At 37.5% G+C, this 18,155-nt stretch overlaps 1 long non-coding RNA gene across 1 annotated transcript; it reads right to left on the bottom strand.

The window, feature by feature from the left end:
* Nucleotides 1–1,112: 1,112 nt before the first annotated feature.
* On the bottom strand, nt 1,113–16,698 carry LOC147557383 (uncharacterized). The gene is made up of 17 exons (XR_015234012.1): nt 16,619–16,698; nt 16,421–16,518; nt 15,281–15,967; nt 13,768–14,271; nt 13,405–13,600; nt 12,359–13,308; nt 10,057–10,249; nt 9,822–9,948; nt 9,650–9,737; nt 7,800–8,225; nt 7,102–7,170; nt 6,749–6,908; nt 6,552–6,631; nt 5,487–5,556; nt 3,356–3,439; nt 2,348–2,881; nt 1,113–1,345 (listed from the first exon to the last, which is right to left on the bottom strand). It is a non-coding gene; the product is annotated as an uncharacterized LOC147557383 (long non-coding RNA).
* Nucleotides 16,699–18,155: the final 1,457 nt, after the last annotated feature.

Genomic DNA, 18,155 nt, shown 5'->3' on the forward strand with positions numbered 1-18,155 from the left:
AAAAATAGGAAACCACCTTGGGAGCGAACCAAATAACATCTCCTAGGAGTTAGTCCAATTTCTAGATTCCTAGGAAAGGCATACGTATTCCGCATGATCTAATTACTCATCCTTTAACATAAATAAGAATAACAGAAGCAAGTTAAAAGGTACAACGCCCACTTTCCAGATAAACTCCTTAATACTTATAGATTACAGGTAAATTCGAGTGGATCTCCTAGCATTAAATTTCTTCAAAAAGAATCTCTCAATTTACAGACTCGTCCTCGAAACCAACAAATAACAGAATGGAGAACTGCACATGCTGGGAATGAAAGTATATACCAAGATCCTTTAAATATCGCACACTAGAAACCAGTAATATTTCCTTAGGGAGGAAAGGAACGCATACAACTGACGTATGGATATTGCATATTCCTGAAGTATCAAATAAAGTTAAATGCGATCGGTATGAATACGTAAGCCCTCATTGAGAAGGATAAATCAACGATAAGGAAGAGTTTTGTGATATATATGCAAAATAGGAAAACCTCATTGAGACTAAACTGAATCACATCTTGTTGGAGTCAAGCCAATTTGAGGATGCCTGGAATAAAACAAATGAATTTTGCATGTGTCAACTATTACTCCTCATTTCCTCTAACAAGGATAAAAGTTAAAGAAGCAAGTTAAGAAAGACCCTTTCGGCTGAATCTCGTCGGTGTCAGTCCAATCTATAGTGCATTGCATAAGCTAGACTCCCTTCAGGTAAAGATTTCCGCTTTTGGTTTCAAAAGCTTCCCATGAAAACAATATACAGACTTAGACCTAATTGACACGAAGTGTGCTACCAACAAAAGAAAACAACAATCACTTCAATCACAATGTAGAGTTGCGAGGCATTATAAAGATATCAAACCAACACAATAAACCTTAGAATGACCAGAATGTCACAAAGTTACGCAAAAAGAGCCATACATATTTGACATCAACATAGTGATGTTACTGTTTTCCACGAAAGCGTCGTCGGAAACCACACAGCCGTGGCTCATTTTTTTTTTTAAGATTTGAATTAATATGAAAAGAAGGTGTGTACAAAAACTTGGGAATTGACTAGGAAGTTTACATGTTACTACGAAGTTTATATGTTACTTCATTAGCTCATACCAGTTCAAAATAAAATCCAAATAGGAGGCTTTGAATGTCCTCGGCCTCTAGCAAGCTGTTCTCATTACACTCTTTGAATGTCCTGTTATTTCCGAACTTCCAAACAGACCACACCACACTATTGCCCTTGGAATGGGCTTCCACATATCCTTCTTATGTTTTTTTTGTCTGATCCTGCTCCATTGGTGTATGACCTGCACTATTGACAGTATAAAGTAACCACTGAAAACAGAGAAAACTAACTGATCCAGAGAAGAAGCACAGATGGAGCCAGATAAATAGCAAGAGATAAACATAGCAGCGTAACTACAACAAGTGATGTTACGCAGCACACAAAAATATTAACCACCATGAAGCCTTCCCTTGCAACGGCAAAGAAGTACATCTAAAGCAAGGACCATTTGACAAATAGCGTAGGTCTCAGATAAGATGAAAAAAGAATTTCTGAGCAAATAAGTTGTATTACAGTACTAGGTCAAACGGGCCCTTATCAACCCGAAGGAATCTCAACCACAAGAAACAAAAGACCCTCTAGCACCTTCGAAAGACAAACAAAGATAAAATAAAAGAGGAAGCAAGTTAAAACTTAAATCTCCAATTAAAGTCCTCTGGAAAGCAAAGAATGCAGCAAGAACAATCACTTCAGTTGGTTAAGTATGGACAGCAACAACTACTGTAATGCAAACCCTAAAAATGAAGTGAGAATTACCAAACTGCTACACAAACAATTCAAAATAAGGACATCCTCAGAAAGACCAAGTGATTTTTCAGTGAAATCCATAGTCCTAGAAAATGGAAGATCAAGACGAGTGCTGGATAGCAAACTTCCACTGAAATTTCCTCAAATACTTGGAGGCAATCGCAAATGAAATGCCGTAAAGATGTTGTCTTACAAAAATAAGAAACTTCTACGTGTTGGGTGTAGTAAACCTGCTTCAAGAAGAAACCATGAAACTATGTCAACCTAATTCCACCGTACAAAAAGCAAATCTAGAAAGATCCTCTTTGCGGCAATACAAGAAATTCAATTACCTTATAGGATAAAAAACCAAAGAAAGCAAAAGTTCCACACCAATTTAAGGAAGAAATTCGAACACTACTTTTTAACAGGAGAGCACTTCCATACTACAACAAGCGCAAAATCTAAAAAGGTCAAGGAATTTTAAACACGGCGGGAAAATCGGAGGAATTGTAAACTAACCTTTCGGCGGAGCAAGAAGTAGAAAACCCCCTTGAGATTAAACAGGCTCAGCTTAAATCCAAGTCCTAGTATACCAAATGCCAGCGATCATCAGATTTTCGACCAGCAAAATCACGCAAATAGCATCGTTATATCCAACTAGATCTTGTAGTCGTCGGAACAAACATAACCTAAACACAAAAACATACTTCCATGGAACAAGGACAGAAAACTCCCTCGAAAAGAAGTACCACACCAGTTCTTCAAGGGTTAAATCTCAATTACCATGGGAAAATGAGGAAGGGAGGTTCAGAGGAATACCAAAAGTGAAACTACAAAAGGGTTAGGTTTTTAGGGGTCAATCAAAACGTAACTGTTTCCTGAATTGTTGCGAGCAGGTACGGGGTGCTAAAACCTCCAACCGAGTCCCTGAAATAAGGAGAAAGAAATTGCATGTACTCAATAGTCAAATAGAGAACCTATGAACTAAAGAACCAAGATAGGATATAAAACCTCCTTAACAATTCGATCGCTTCTCCGAGTAGATCCTATCATCTGTACATAAGTAATACAACTAAGAGACCAAGATTAATTTATCCCCTCGAAATGTGGAAATGTTACCAGACTAAGCGGAAGAAAAGAGAAACTGAAGAGACAATATTAACACAGCCAATAAAAAAAAAACAAAGTAGATTTTAGAGTGGGAGTTCAAGTGTCACCCTTTTCTACATCAAAAGATCATCCAAATTTTAGAAACTAACACTCCGTAACGTTATCCCTGTATGAAACTTGAAGGACTACCTACTATTTGGTCAACATTCGAACGTGATAAAAACCTACACAAGAAACAAATACCACTCTACATAATCAGCTTGAAATAGAAAACCCCTACAGAATCTACACGTATTTGAGCCCTACAAGACAATCGACCATGATGAAGCAAGTCCAAGACACATAAAAAAAGACACCTAACAACTACAGCACAGAAAAATTCTGAAGTACACAGAAATGAAACTGGGGCAGGAAAACCTGAACGAAGCTTGAGACAAACCAAATTCCCTCCGTGAAGTAAACCTCAGTTGTTCTAAAATAGCCGCAATTAATTAAATGGTCCTGAAAACATGTTAGCGAATGGACATTAGAGCAAACTCCTCAATTTATGCAAGCTAGAAACTAAAAAACATAAGAAACTTAAGTGATATTGTTCCTGAAATATTGGATAGGAAATTAGGTAATGACACCCTTAGAGAAGACTTCCATATAACAATATAAATCAGGAAAACCCCCTAAATTGATTTTTGCATGCGTTAATTATAACTTCTCCGCCGAGGAAACAATCAAAGAAACTAGCAGTTCAGAAGCCTCTTCACACAGTTAATTTGACGAAGATGACCACAATTGTCTTAGCAAACCAATAAATTATGGAAGAATAGGACTGACCATCCCACACGAAGATCCCTGAGAAGGAGAAAGAACATGAATTATGTCTTTCAATTGAAGAAGACCTCATGAAGAAAAAATAAGAAACTGAAAGAGGTAAGTTCAATCAGAAAACCCCCTTCACAAGAAACAAAAGAACCCAGTCCTCAAATAGAACACCACTTGAAACAAGAATACTTAGGTACTATAGTAGATTCACTGTTTTATTTTCTTAAGTTAAGTAGTACCTTTTTTTTTGAAAAGTTTGAATTAATATATGAAAAAAAGGTGGTATAGTACAATGAAGAGAGCAGACTAGACGCTAAAGATTACATCATCAACTCATCCCATTTAGAGGTAAAGTCATAGAACGACTTCCCTTTTGCCCAACTAGAATTCCTACTCCAATGAAACCATAGAGCTAAAACCACCTCGAGGCTATTGGAATCACTAGTCACCTTGAAAGTTTTCTCATTTCTATCTTTCAAGATAGACCATATTATGGCAAAGAGAATGAGATCCCAGACCTCTTTCCTAGAGCTGCTTCTGTATAGTCTGCCCCATTGCTCAAAAAATTGATAAATATTTCTTGGCTGACACCATGAAGCTGTTACGGAGTTTAGAAAGAAATGCCACATCTTGCTTGCACCCTCATCTTGTTTTACAGAGTTAACTAGCACCATATAAAAACACCAATAAGGAAGAAGACTATAGAACAATAGAAGATAGGAGAACCCTCTACAATCACAAAACAAGGTAATACCTCCCTCGAGAGAGTCCAATTCTCACATCCTTGGGATATCAAATGAATTTTGCGCACTTCCAAGATAACATCTCCACTAGACACTCACTCATCCTCAAAATAAGAAAATAACAAAATGCATGATTATACATGTTAGGGAGTGAAATGATGTAGCAAAATTCCTACAATATGGCACACTAGATACCAAAAATGTAATTTATTAGTGTTGTTTTCCTCAGGGGAAGGAGACACACATGTACAGCTGATCCACAGATATTGCATATTCCCGAAAGTATTAAATAGATTAAACGTTACCGGGATAAAGCGGCAAACCCTCCTTCAGAAGGATAAAAACGACAGGGAAGAGTTCTATCCAATCTACGGGTAACAGGAAAAGCCCTTGAGAGCAAACCAAATCACGTCTCCTTCAAGTAAGCCAATTAAAAAATCCCAGGGGAAAAACAAATGAATTTTGCATGACTAAATTATTATTCCTCTAACAAGGATAAAAGTTAATAAGAGACACTCCTTCAAATACATCAGCAACAACAGCTCACAATTGACAAGCTAAAGAGACCCGACCACAATTATAAATACCGTAGGAAGGCATATCAAAAACCAAAGCCTTCCCCAATGCAGGATGAATAGGAATAAATATTCCATCAGAAAAACAACTTAGCAAGAAATCGGGAACAAAAGCTATCAATTTTTCATTTACAAAGATCCCCCTACGAACTGACAGGAAGGCACTAAACTAGACAACCCCCGTTAGACGAATGAACAAAGGCCACTATTCGGCGTAACAAAGACACTGACTTTCCTGTAGAAGATTGTGAAACAAGTTATATTGCATATTTCAGTATTAACAATAAACTAGGAAAACCTATAATGCATTGCATATGCTAGACTCCCTGCACGTAAACATTTGCGTTTAGTTCCAAGAACTGTGCTACCAATTAGAGAAACAACAATCACTTCAAAGACATTCTCAAATTTTACCTCCTGGTTGAAATATCCTGAAGTTACGCAGAAGCAGCCATACCTGTTACACCACGAGCGGATACCTAAGCTTCTATAAAGAAACACCCAATCAACAATAGATTTCAGATAGAGTAACTGAAAAACTAGATAATGTTTCAAGTTTCTATACCAAAAATTCTGATACATCGACACAGACGATCCTACAGTTCGCTGAAAGCTTCCTTAGAAGCCACATCTGGGGCTCAATTGGAAGAATATGAACCTATGCTTCCCCTCTGAAGAGCAATTGAACCAATAAACTGTTTTTGGTTTAGACCACCAGCACAACAAGTACTGAAGGTGATCCTCATATAGATCTTATCATGCACATGAACATGATAAGTTCGGCATCATATTCATTTTCTTAAGTCATTAAAAAGTAATTATCGATGAACTAATAACCCCTTCAATATCAAATACAAATTTGATTCTTCTACCGAATTTGCAGAAGCAATCAACTGATCAAGAATGAAAATGTCAAAATCCAACCCATGTTATACTACGCTAATCAGAGAAACGATTGAAGAATCAAATCTAGATGTTCGAAACGCGAACCAAAAACAATAAAACCATATTAACTACGAAACCCTAGATTAGTCGAAAGAAAACAGTGGAATGGCACTGTCATAGTACAGGAAGTATGGAACAAATATCCCCCACTGGAAGATAACTTCCATTGAAACAACCAACTTAACAAGAAAGCCATATTCAGGAGTTCAAGTGTTAATAGTTTCCACCAGTAGATTATCTGACTTTTAATTGCTAACACCCCATAATGTTGTTCCGACGATAAGTGAAGAAATCCCAATTGGTCAACGATTGGACCAGAAAGAAGCCTTCGCAAAGAATTCACCCCTCTAAATAATCAACTTGAAATTGAAAACCCGCTTCAGGGAAGCCAGACTTCTGCACATATATCCAAACCATATAAAGCTACGACTACGATGAAGTCCAAGAGACATGCACACCAAATACAAATAAGCAACTACAAAGACAGAAAACAATTGAGGTATTCTCCAAATGAAACTAAAGAAAAACCACTACCTTCATCCTCATAAAACTTGAGACGGGAAGCCGTTTTAAGAAGATAAATTAAGTCCACAATACACCAGCATCGTCCTGGACTACAAACAATAAAGAAAGGGTTAAGCGACATGTTAGGAAACAGATTGTTAGAGAAAATTCCGCATCATTTATGCTAGCGACAAACTAAAAGAGATCAAAAGAAATTTACATGGTACCGTTCTCCCATGGAAGGCCATAAGCGAAAGACGGAACAAGAGTTTTAAATATCGCAGATTCTTGAAAATATTTGGATAGGTAACCTCGTACAGAGAATACTAATGTAACCAGATAATATTTGGATAGCCTCTCCTTGGAGTTGGTCCAAGTAGCAAATCCCTGAAAAACGAGAATTGATTTTGCTTTAGTTAATTATAGTTTCTCTAACAAAGACAAAAATCAAAGAAGCGACTTCGGGAAGCCTCACATAGTTAACTTGACAAAGCTGACCCTAATCATTCTACCAAACCAATAAATCAAATGAGTACTCATAACTATTGAAAACACCCTAAAACGAAACGAAATAGAACACCTTTTTAACCCATTGCTTCTCATACATTAACAAGGTAGAATACAATTACCAGTCCCATCACAGAGATGCCTGAGAAAGAGAACAAAAAACAAATGTGTACATCAATTCAAGAAGAAAGTTCAATAAGATCACCCCCTTTTCACAAAAAAAAAGGACCTGGCCCTCAAATAATCACCATTGGGGCGCGAGAGTACTTTGGAGTATTGTGGCTCCTGAAAATGTATTAAATGGATACATTTTTTCTATATAAACATAACTAGCAACTTCATAAAGGAACAATAAGGAAGAAGACTTCTATAGGACGATAGAGGATAGGGCATTTCACAAAACAATGTAATGTCTTCGTGGAATAAGTGCAATCCTATCATCCCTGCCAAAAAATAAATTAACTTTTCATGATTTTACAAACACACCTCTACCGAGTATAAATTTGAAAAAGCAAAGAGCGAGAAAACCCTCTCCCAATATAAAGAGCTCATTAGAAGTAGAAAAGGACGAAACTTCGGAGGCAAATGAGCTTGGACCTTAGACAGGAAAATCTCTTATGAGAAATCAAATACACGTCTCCCTATAACACTAGTCCTCGAAACGGATAAAAATAAGTTCATCACATGTTAGACAATGAAAAGATAGAGCGAGATTCTCACGATATAACAAGCTAGAAACTAAAAAATAAATTTAATAGTGTAAATGTTTACCCCAGGCACATGAGAAACGCATGGAAAGCCGGTCTTTGGGTATGGGATACTCCTGAAACGTATTAAATACATTTGATGCTAGAGGTACTCCCTCATACAGAGTTATAAACGAAAAGTGAAAGAATGAACATTGGGGAACTGATGCAAAATAGGCAAACCCCCCAAGACATAGCCAAATAACATCTCTTGGAGTAAGACCATTCTGTAGATAGCTGGGAAAATCAAACAAATTTCACTTGCTCTAATTATTAATCCTTTAACTTGGATAAAAATCAAAGAATTAAGTTAAGAACTAGAACACCCGCTTCCTAAGATGGACGCATTAGTGCTTGAAAAGGATCAGAGGCAAATTCGAATGGCTCTAATAAGGAACACCAGGCTCTATGAGTCCCTGGTAAAAAGCATTCCAGATAAGCCCCAATTATCCTAGAAAACCAATAGAATCAAATGAGTACTTATAACTATTAAAATCACCCTAAAATGAAACATACTAGAATAACTTTCTAACCCATCGCCTCTCTAATATTAACATGGCAGAATAAGACTAGCCGTCCCATCACAAAGATGTCCCAGAAGAGAACAACGACAAATAAGAAGAAAGGAAAGAAAGCGAAAGACGAAAGTTTAATTAGATGACCCCCTTTTCACAGATAAAAAGAACATGGCCCTCAAGTGGATCATGATTGGGACACAACAAGAGTACTTTTGAGTATTGTGGCTCCTGAAAAAGTATTAAGTAGATTCCTTGTTTCTACATTTACATAACTAACCTTCATAAAGTAGCAATAACTAAGAAGACTTCTGCAGGACAGAAAAAACCCTGCATTTCACAAAACAATGTAATGTCTCCCTGGAATGAAAACTATCATGCATTCATGCTTCTATAGCTAAATGATAGTGTTTCTCCTAGCATAAGAGGAATACGAACCAGATTTTTAAATGTCACTGAGACCCTATGTTGTAAAAGGCGACGCCAAGGCGACGCCAAGGCGCGCCTAAGCGCCCAAAGCGACAGGTTGCCAAAGGTGTCGCCTTTTTTTGAGGCGAGAACAACAGGTTTCCCCTGGTGGCGCCTTCAGACGCTTAGGCGAGCGCCTTTAAGCGCCCCAGGGGAAGCGAGAGGCGGCCCAAGTCGAGATAGGGTAGTGCCCACAGAATTTTTTTAATTTTAGGCTTTTGCCCAAACGGACAGACCATCTAAATCGACTTTCCTAATCTGTTTCTCTCTCTAACTTGCCCTAAACGAACAAAACCTCCATGACCGAGAGTTCTTCATCTTCTTCTCCACTAAACTAAGTTGATTTCATCATTAGGTAACTCGGTTTCTACCCTCTTCTTCTTTTCCTTCTTCTAGTTTCTATTTCTTCTCTCTACCAAACAGTCCAAACTCGATTTCCCACTTTTTTTTTTTTTGCTGTTCTTAGTGATTTTCAGCAACTCTTTTTTTGTTTTTCACTTATTCTTAACTTGTTTGTTTACTCTTGACTTGTTTACTTACTTTTAACTTGTTTACTTACTATTAACTTGAAAAAAAAAAACTTGTTTACTGTTGTAGACAATAGTTTTCAGCAAGGTAGCAACTCTTTCATACTTCCATACATTCATACTTTCATACTCTCATACTCTTTTTTGTTGCTAAAAACAGAGTACGCTTCATACTTAATACTTTCATACTCTTTCATAATTCATACTTTGAGTGTTTATTTAGTTATTTTTATGTTGGTAATTAGGTATGTATGTATTACTTAAATATATACTATTTGTCGCCTCAGCTCGCCTAAGCTCGCCAAGGCGAGGGGATGAGTCTGTCGCCTCGCCTCGCCTCACGCCCAAAACAACATAGCTGATACCTGAAAATACAAGGGTAATTAATTAGGTACTAACACCCACAACACCCTTGAGAGGAGGAAACCAGATCGTGTCTCGTTGCAAATCCCTCTAAACGTCAAATGATATGGCATGTGTTAATGGTAACTTCTCCAACATGGATAAAAATCAAAAGTTCGGAAGACCCCTTCTCACAGTTAACTTGACAATGTTGACCACAATCTTCCTAGCAGCAGGATAACCATTCCATCACGAAAATCCCTCATAAAGAGAACGAAATAAATTATGTCCGTCAATTCAAGTAAACCACCTAATGAAGAAACTAAGAAGAAAGTTCAATGAAAAAGACATAAGAACCCAGTTTTCAAATAGAACACCACACGACATGAGAGGTCCGGCAGATTCCTCAAAATGTATTCACTGGTTTTACCTTTTCTGCATTTGCATAACTAACACCTTCATAAACCACCAGTAAGGAAGAAGACTCTATAGAACGACATTAGATAGGGAAAACCCCCTCAATTCACAAAACAAGATAATGCCTCCCTAGAGAAAGACCAGTTTTCAAATCCCTAGGCAAAAAACGGATGGACTTTCCATGCTTCAATAATTACTCCACCAACCTGGTTAAAAAAATCAAAAAAGAAAGTTAAAAGACCCGAACCCCCTTCCAAGATAAACAACTAATTGTCCACCACCCTTTGGTGTAGTAGTAGGACATCCCTCTTAAGCCAATGAGGTCTTGGGATCGAGTCTCAGTGGAAGCAGTTTATCACCAAGATTTATCCCATGTAATTTAGGCACTAAATAAAGTAGATGTTGTAATTATTGGTTTAACTTAGGCGGTTATCGTGCTTATCACATCTTAATGATGTATCAATGCCCTGTAGCGACTAACGTAAATCGTAGTCGATTTCTCAAAAAAAAAAAGATAAACAACTAATTAGTAATGATTATAAAGGACAAAATCATATATATACTTTCCCCGGTTCCGTTGCTACCGCGGGCCTTATGCAATCGATCGGATCATATCATATAGATATCCCTTAAACACAACATAGGTCATCGAAAGGATCTCGGACGACCCACCAAAGCAGGGTTTCGGGCAGGGGTCCGCATAGAATGAAGGGGGACTGAGCAGGAATCAATTCAACAGGGAAATCCTATCTAGGAAACATAATTAAAGTCGACTCAAGACGCCAGTCATCCTTCAAACCAACAAATACGAAGTTTGAATTCACACGATAGCGAGTCATAACTCATAAGATACAACAACATTTTTAATAGCGCATATTAGAAACTGTGAAGGGAAATTAATAGTGTACTGTAGCCTGATGGACATGAGAACAATGTTTCAAAATTTGGTAGAGTACACTACGCGCCTAAAGGCGAGGCAGTATGTTTTTGCCTCAAGGCGAACGCATCTATAGAAAGAATAGAACTTACAAGCATCATCTAAGTTTATGCAACACATGAAGTAAAAATATTTATAGTTCTTATTTCTTAAACAGTTTAATCTCTATTATTGTAGCAAATGAAAAAGGCTAATATTATCTTATCTTCGAACATCCAATTCGAAGATCCTAGGAAAACCAAACGAATTTTTGCACACTCTAAATAGGTAAACCCTGATGTAGAAAGATAAACTAACAATATGAATGAAGGTTTTATGCAATCTATGGAAACCAGGAAAACCCCTTGAGAGCAAACAGAATTACAACTCCTTGAAGTAAGTCCAATTCAAAGACCCTGGAAAAAACAAAAGAATTTCGCATGCTTCAATTATTATTACTCTAACGCGAATAGAAGTTAAAGAGTCGACACTTGCTTGCCCAAGTGGTTGAAAGTGTTGACATAAACTCCAAAACCCTAGAGGTCCCACGTTCGATTCCTAGAGGAGGTGGAATCTATGGTTTATAGAACTTGGGTTATTACTGAATACAAAGGAATTGGAAAGAGATTGTGAGGGAACAAGTTACGACACAATCTCCTTCCAATTCAGTATGAAATCCAAAAAGTGATACTGCTAGCCCAAGGCAGGGTCCTAGACCAGTGAAAAAAAAGTCCTAAAACATCTTCGATTTCAATCCTAGTGGGCCTAGCAGACTCCTTAAAGGTACAGGAGTTCCTAAACTTCCAAATAGACCACACAATTGCATTAGGAATAAGATTCCACAACTCTTTCTTAATACCCTTAGTGGCCAGAGCGCTCCATTGCTCCAACAACATGTGCAGAGAGGAAGGCAAACATACATGAATCTCAGCTTGATTTAGGAAAAATAACCAGAGATTGGTCGCCTCCTTACAATGGATGAACAAGTGATTAGACGACTCCTCCTGCTCCTTGCAACAGATACATCTACTAGGCAAGATCATCCCACGTCTCCTGAGGTTATTGAGGGTTGGGATTTTGCCCAGCACAGCAGCCCAAACCCCAAAACTAACTCTAGGAGGAATCACAGAATTCCAAATGACTTTAGCAACCGGAAAGAAATGATCATCTGAATCTTGATGGCTAAGTATGGAACACATGTTGTTCGGCTTTAGGCCTCTGTCATTAATGGTTTAACTTAGGCGGTTATCGTGCTTATCACATCTTCATGATATATCAATGCCTTGTAACGACTAACGTACATCGTAGTCGAATTCTCAAAAAAAAAAATTTAAGAAAAAAAGAAGTTACGGAAGCAAGTTACGAGAGACCCCATCGTAGTTGAACCCAGTCCACCTACCAAACAATAAATAATAGCAAAGAACAATTGAACTACTGAAAACCCAATCACAAAGATAGAGAACAAAGGAAGGTTTTACAATAAGCCACCGTCTTCCCATCAAAATACATGTAGAATATGACCAAATGTTCCGCCACAAACCCTGAAAAATAAAATAGAACGGAAGTTATTTTCATTTGAAAAGATACCCCTGAAGTGATGAAGCATTAAACGGCTGAGAGGAAAACGCTGAACAAGACAACCCCCTTTAGATGCATACACGGAGTTCAATGTAGAACATTCTGAAACTTATTACTACCCAAAGAACTAAACCTTTGACCATAATCACAATTTGGCGCTATAAAGCATTTTAAGAGATATCAAACCTACAAAAAAAACAATCGGATGACCAAGATTTCGTAATATAGACAAACAGATTCAGACAAGATACCATTAACACAAACAGGTACCGTCCGTCACAAAGATGCCTCAGAAAAAAAGAACAAAAAAGAATATTTACAAAAATTAAGGTATGAATAAAGAAAAGAAACTGAAAGAAGAAAGATTTCATAACCTACGCGAACTGATTCGGAGAAGATACGATTAACAGGAAGGGGATATCATCCCGTCACAAAGATGCCTGAGAAAAAGAACAAAAACAAATATATACATCAATTCAAGAAGATAGGAATAAAGAAAAAAAACTGAAAGAAGAAAGTTCCGTTCGATAATCCCCTTCTCGGAAATAAAAATAACTTAGCCCTTAGATCACCATTGGACGCGGGAGTACTTTTGAGTACTGCAGGCTCCTGAAAAAACATTAAGCAGATTCATTGTTTCAATATCACATAACCAATATCTTCATAAAGCAACAATAAGGAAGAAGACTTCTATAGGACAGCAGAGGATAAGAGAACCCTGCATTTCACAACATGTAATGTCTCCCTCGAATAAGTACAATTCTCACATCCCTGCAAAAAATGAACTTTTCATGGTTCTACAAACACATTTCTAACATGTGTAGAAATTGAAAAAACAAAGAGAGAAAAACCCCTTCCAATAAGTACTTGAAAACGATTGGAGGAAAATTCGAATGGATCGTCAGGCAGAAATGTTTTTCGAAGAAGAAGTCTCAACTCGATATCCACTCGCCCTCGGAACCAACACAAAACACAATGGAGGACTGCACATGTTGGGGAATGATGGTTTATTGCAACTTGCAAGTCGCTTCAAATATCGCACAATAGAAACCATGATGTTTCCCTGGGGAGGAGAAAAACGTAGGCAACTTATTTATGGATATCGCACATTCCTCAAAGTATTAAATAAATTAAATGTTATTGACAATATGACATAAATACGTAAACCCTTAGAGAAGAATAAATCAACTATAAGGAAGAGTTTATGAAATATATGCAAAATAGGAAAACCTTCTTCAGAGCAAACTGAATAGCATCTCACTGGAGTAGGTCCAATTCGAACATCCCTTGAAAAAAACAAATGAATTTTTCATGTGTCAACTATTATTTCACATCTTCTCTAACGAGGATAAAAGTTAAAGAACCAAGTTAAGAGAGACCCCTTCCGCTACATTCCAGTTACATCCACATAGCTGACCCCTTCCTCCTACCAAACAATGAAGTGAAATAAATACTTATAAGTACTATAAAAAGCACAAAAAGAAAGAAAGCACGTAGGTTTAAAAGCCACTGCCCACTGCCTTCCCCATTAAAATACAGGAAGAGGAATAGCTATTCCATCACAAAGATTCCTGAGAAAGAAATTGGAAACAAGGTTACAAACTTTTTTATTTGAACAGATCATCCCTGGACAGGAAGCAAAAAGAAAATCAAAGAAACAGTTAACCGAAACTAGACAACCCCCTTTAGACGAAAGAAGAAAGCCCAATCTTCCTCCCGAAGACACCAACTTTCCTGTATAACATCATTAAACTTTTAATAATGCATATTACATATGTAATAATGAACTAAAATAATTAATGTGTTGCATAAGCTACACTCCCTTCGCGTCAAGATTTTCATTTTTGGTGTCGAACCCCTCCCTCAAAAAAGAAAATCAACAGACTGGGATCTTGTTGACAAGAAGCAGGATACCAACTAGAGAAAACAACAATCAATTCAAACAATCTCAGATTTCAGCCCTTGATTGAAGTATCTCATTGATAAATCATTGTTTGTTACAGATATTGGTAGATTAAAACGATAAACCTTCAAATGACCGAGCTGATGTTTCAGAGTTATGCGAAAGCAACTATACCCATAAAAGCAATCCATTAATCAGAATATGGTGGTTATAGACTATTAGAAAGACACCAAACAAAAGGATAAATCTTCTGCTGACCAAGAGATGGTATAAAGTTACGTCAAGCAGCTATACCGATTAGCACAAACAAATCCAGAGAGGATACCTACGTATCCGTGAAGAAAACCCCAAGGCGAGAACAGATTCTAGATGAACAGATCTTCGATGTGACAGGTTACTGAAACTATTTGAAGGTATTTAAAAACATCCTCAACACCCTAAGCGAAGAATTTTACATAACAATGTAAATCAGGATAACCCCCTAAAAAGAAAACTAGATCGTGTCTTGTTGCAATTCCCTAGGGACAAATGATATTATCCTTGTCCGTATAAAAAACGAACAAGGATAAAAATCGAAAAGTTGGGGCTCAATTGAACAAATATGAATCAGTGCTTACCTCCTGAAACTATTTGAAGGTATTTAAAAACATCCTCAACACCCTAAGTGAAGAATTTTACATAACAATGTAAATCAGGATAACCCCCTAAAAAGAAAACTAGATCGTGTCTTGTTGCAATTCCCTAGGGACAAATGATATTATCCTTGTCCGTATAAAAAACGAACAAGGATAAAAATCAAAAAGCTGGGGCTCAATTGAACAAATATGAATCAGTGCTCACCTCCTGAAGAGCAATCGAATCAATAAACCGTTATTGCTTTAAACAACCAGCACAGCAAGTACTGAAGGTGATCCATATGTTGATGTTATCATGCACAAAGAGATAATAAGATCCACATCGAAATTATTCTCTGAAGTCATTAACAAGTCATTATCAATGAAGTTAGCCCCTTCAATATCAAATACAAACTTGAACCCTATTTGTAATTGAATCAAATGACAATTAAAATTTCGGAAACTTAACAACTGTTGAATTTGCAGAAGCAATCAATTGATCAAGAATGAAAATCCAAGCCATATTAATCTACGTTTATTCAGAGAAACGACAAAAGAACCAAATATAGATCAAAACGCAAACCAAAAACAACAAAACTAAATTAACTACGAAACCCTAGATTAGTCGAAAAGAAAAACAATGGAATGTCATAGCACAGGAAGCATAGAGCAAATATCCCCCACAGGAAAATAAACTTCCATTGCAATAACCAAGTAAACAAGAAAAATATAATTTGGAGAGGGGGTTCAAAGGTTATTCCACCAATCATCTTAGAAAACCAATAGAATCAAATCAATACTAATAACTATTGAAAAACCCCTAGAATGGAACGATCTAGACTGGCTTTTTAACCCATCGCCTCTCTAACATCAACATGGCAGAATAAGACTAGCCGCCCGATCACAAAGATGCCTAGGAAAAAAGAACAAAAACAAGTGTGTACATCAATTCAAAAAGATATGAAGAAAGAAAAGAAACTGAAAGAAGAATGCTCAATAAGATAACCCCCTTTTCACGTACAAAAAGAACCTAGCCCTCAAATAGATCATCATTGGGGCACGAGACTGCAAGTGTACTTTTGAGTATTCTAGGCTCCTGAAAAATTATTAAGTACTCATTGTTTCTATATTTACATAACTAATACCTATAATAAGGAAGAAGACATCTAGAGGACAATAGAGGATTGGAAAACAATGGAATGTCTTCCCTAAAATAAGTACAACTCACATCACTCGGAAAGAAGAAAAGAACTTTTCAAGCTTCTGCAAACACATCTCTAACAAGTATAAAAATTAAAAACAGAAAGAGAGAGAGAGAGAGAGAGAGAGAGAGAGAGAGAGAAATTCCCCTTCCAATATAACCAACCTCCTTAACAGAACATTAGAATCAAATCGGCTTGGACCTCAGACAGCAAAATCTCTTCTAAGAAAACAAAATAACATCTCCTTATAACACCAGTCTACCTGGAAACCAAAACAAAAAGGAGTTCATCACATGTTAGGTAATTAAAAGATAGAGCAAGATTCTTATAATATATCATGCTAGAAACTGAAAAGTGAATACCACTGAACAAATAAATTCTTCCGCTATCAAATATAAGATCGAATTAGATGTTTAGCTGAATCCAGTGACAATTGTGATTTCTTTTTTTTTTGCATAGATCAGCAGGCGAAGGGAGCCTGACCCAAAAAACTACAAAGTCCAATCAACCAATACCACAAGGAGTAAAAGAACTCCTCCAACAAAATAAAACATCAAAAATAGGCCCAACCAGCCAAAAAAGGAAACTCAAAAGAAATATTACAATCATATATGCCTAACTCTTATAAAGCCCCTCCTGTCATCCTCAATGATTTGCCTCAGCTCCAAACTCAGCTCACTCGGCCTAAGGGTCAGCTCACCACTACTAGGGACATTCTTTGACAACCAATCCGCAGCAAAATTGACCTCTCGAAAGACATGTTGAATCGAACAGCTCACAAAGGACCCCATCAGCTTCTTGATTTTCCTGCACAAGTGATTGAGCCTCCAAGGGGGCTTAAGAATCTCAGCACTTAACAATGCTTTGGCTGACATAGAGTCTGTAGCTATCACCACTCTTGTCAAAGATAAACCCATAGCCAACCTTAACCCCAATTCAATTGCCTGAAGCTCATGATACATAACCGATCTAGGCTCGGCCTTACCATGACCAGCACCAAGAACAGAACCAGCAGCATCTCTTAAGATACAACCATAACCAGCTGCACTCAAGGAGAAGGCCCCATCAGTGTTAATAAGGACAGTACCTGGAGAAGGCCCCAGCCACTGGCACTCCACTGTTCTAATCTGAGCAAACTTCAAATCAATCCTCCAAGCTGCAGCTAACTCCCTGTTCCTAGAGTTATCAGCAAACTTGCACTTGACAGCATTCATCTTAAGCCTGACATCCATTATAATCTGCTGGACCACTACCTCCTTACTCAGAGAGCCATGTTGATGAACCCTATTGTTCCTTTCCCACCATATATGGTAAATGAAAAAACAAAAGGCAAGCTTTCCCAGCAAAGCTAGGCCATCTTTTCCTTTCAAAATAGTGGACAACCAAGCCACTTCAGTCTCCCAATCCCCTATAGTAACTCTGTAAATTCCAAGTAGAGTCAAAAGCTTCTTCCAAATGAACTTAGAGTAACTGCAATGAAGAAATAAATGATCCTCATCTTCACTCCCCTGCCCACACAACACACAAGATGGATCAACTTCAATTCCCCAGAACAACAGCTTACACTTGGTTTTAAGACCACCCCTTAGAGCCAACCAGGCTATAAAACTGTGTCTATGTATATTATGGGAAAACCAAACCAGACCAAACCAGCTCATGGCAAGAAAACCTCTGACCCACTGGCCTAAGAGCTTCATAGGTCTCTTTAAGAGTAAATGTACCTGAGTCCCCAGCCTTCCAGATAAGAACATCTTCAATGTCCTCATCAATGGAAACATCATGGAGCAAGTCAACAAAGGACTCTATAAAGACAGTCAACTGCCAAGGCAACACCCACTGACCATTAAGAATGCAAGAACTGACCATAGCCTCAGCATGAATTGTGCTATCAAATCTGAA

This window comes from Eschscholzia californica, unplaced genomic scaffold, assembly GCF_041429995.1.
Source record: "Eschscholzia californica isolate CP2 unplaced genomic scaffold, dmEscCali1.0.p SCAF_2, whole genome shotgun sequence".
NCBI lineage: Eukaryota > Viridiplantae > Streptophyta > Magnoliopsida > Ranunculales > Papaveraceae > Eschscholzia > Eschscholzia californica.